The sequence below is a fragment of the Pteropus medius genome, unplaced genomic scaffold (genome assembly GCF_902729225.1).
Source record: "Pteropus medius unplaced genomic scaffold, Ma_sr-lr_union100, whole genome shotgun sequence".
Lineage (NCBI taxonomy): Eukaryota > Metazoa > Chordata > Mammalia > Chiroptera > Pteropodidae > Pteropus > Pteropus medius.
The window spans coordinates 4,906,390-4,908,923 of record NW_024350319.1 but is presented as its reverse complement, the minus strand read 5'-3'; positions in this window follow the sequence as shown (position 1 = coordinate 4,908,923).

The window sequence follows — 2,534 nt, the reverse complement described above, 5'->3', positions numbered from 1 at the left end:
GCATGAAAAACAAACAACAAAAGCTAAATATGTGGATGAAATGTTAATTAGCTTGACTGTAGTAATCATTTTTCTATGTTTATGTATACCTTAAGTATATGTAATTTTTATTAAAAAAAACAACTAAACAAACAAAAAAATCAAACGAAATCAAAACAAGGACATCATTCTCCATTGTCCAAGATTGTTCTTTTCCGGATTAAGGTGAGGTATTAAATAAATAAACAGTCCAATTTAATAATGGAAAAAAAATGGCTTTTTTAGGTTGGCCACTAATATCATAGATACCGGGTTCTTTTCAATACTTTTCAACCTTGACCTCCAGTGATACGACCAAAGTAGTACTTGAAGGTCAAGAGCCCTGTGATTAAGCATTTAAGAAGCACAATCTCATTTTCAAATGTAAGCACGCTACTCAATCCATTACAAATAGTTTTAATCAACTCACATTTTCTAACTTGATATACGAAAGACACTAGATTGTTCCAAGGTAAAACCACTTAATCATCAACTAGCAGCTAATTTTCCAGACCATGACTGAATCCACCATTTTTACACAGTTGCTGTCTCACCTTTAGGCATATCCTAACTTGAGTTAAAAAAAAAAATCCTTGATTTTAACCTCAAAGAGCAAACAAAAGTTCTGCGATTTTGTTAGGTATAAAATCATATCTCCTGTTTTCCTAGCCAATGTAATTTCTGAAGAGATTCTTCTCTCAGAATAACTTGTGGGGATTTAGATGGCTACCACTTCTTAGTGCTTAGAGATGTTGCCAGGGCAGTTTAAATGGTCAACACTGGAAGACCAGTTCTGGGTCTGAGGGATGCACCAAACGGCTACTTCAGCTGCCCTTTTAAACTGCACGACTGAGACTTGTCAGTTATCTGCGGAGTTCCAGGCACTCTTTAGTATTTTTACTTCCTGGGAAATTTTATCATGGGTGCTGTTCAAGTTGCCATTCTTACTGGATTCTAATGGGTCCTATCCTGTTCTTAAACACAAAGCATCTCCCTAACAGCAGGATATTTGCTAAAAGGAAGAGTGCTATCTTTTCTTTCTATGTAGGTTCACGGTAAGTATGCAAAACACGTAACTCCACCAGAAATATGTACATTTCCTTTAGGTATTTAAAACAAATATGAATTACTTTAACGTAAAATTTCATTTCAAGAGATACTAAAGGTTATCTGTTCTAGTTTCTCCTTTCTTCAGATTGACCTCTTTAAGAAGAGCAGACCTTTGTTATCAGACTTCAGCTCACTCCCAACAGGAGGGAGGAGCATCTTGGAGCCCTGCAGACCCTCGTGCTTTAACCCTTCGAGGGGGCAACCCCTTGGAAGGACAAAGCCAAGTGAAAGTGGACAGGAAGAACTTGGCTAGCCTAGTGACTATCCCTTCCCGATACGGTTCACTCAAGATGATACTGCTGTTATTTATGTACCCATTGTCACCTGGAATATATATGAGAGATAGGAAGGAGCTGCCATCCAAAGGAAATCGAAAAAGATTTCTCCTCTGTATTATAAAAATAACAAAGCTGAAAGGAAGCATTTGCCATTTTATTAGACTGGGAAAGAAAATGATAATAAACTGTTCTCTATACTTCCCTCATATTTTATACCTATACAGTAGCATTTATTAGACTTTTTATGTACCTGTCACCCCATTAGACTGTGTTTCTTGAGGGGAAGGACTACAGCTTATTTATATTTACACCTCCTACGGTTCTTAAAATCCTTTGTTCATTGACATTTGTTGATTAAATTGAATGTACAGCAAGAAAAGAATTGAACTGTTTTAGTCACTGCTATATATTTTTTAAAGGATAAACACACAGATTGGCTACAAGACAAATCTTAGGATGGTCCAGAAGAAGACTTAGGAGAGAATTACTCAAACACCTTTCTAAGGTAGAGTTATTTAAACCTACCGATAGGCCTGAATAAATACTCTAAATATAAGTATATATTGTTGTGGGATGTAAGCGAACACGTTAGAGATATTATGAAAAGTTAAAACAAAAAAGAAAACATGGTCCCTTGCCTTTGAGTAGTTTATGATGATCTAGACCCATAGGTCACAGACATAGTAACTATCATTTTTGGAAAATATGTGAAAACCTAAAAAACAAGTGCTGATTGTATGTGTGTGTTGGAGGGAGGGGGAGGCGAGTTTGGATTTCTCTAGAGAATGGTTACAAACATAGATCTGTAATGTTTGCCAGCAAAATTCTTGGTTTTATAAAGAACATATCAGAATGTAGATCAGCTAGAGAATCTGTCTTGGTCATAACCAGACTGTGTGATTCCATCAAGTGCAAAATACTGATTGCCAAGTTGAATGACACAAGCAATGTCCAAAGGCTTGCTATCAAAGATGGATAGTTTAAACAAACAGAAGGACAACAAAGAAAGGCAAGTAGTATAAGGCAAGAGCAGTTTGTATAATAATAACACAGAGGAAAAATCAAATTCGGAGAATGAGACTTGCCCACCACCTACAGCCTCTTCTACAGGTGAACTCTGGCTAACGA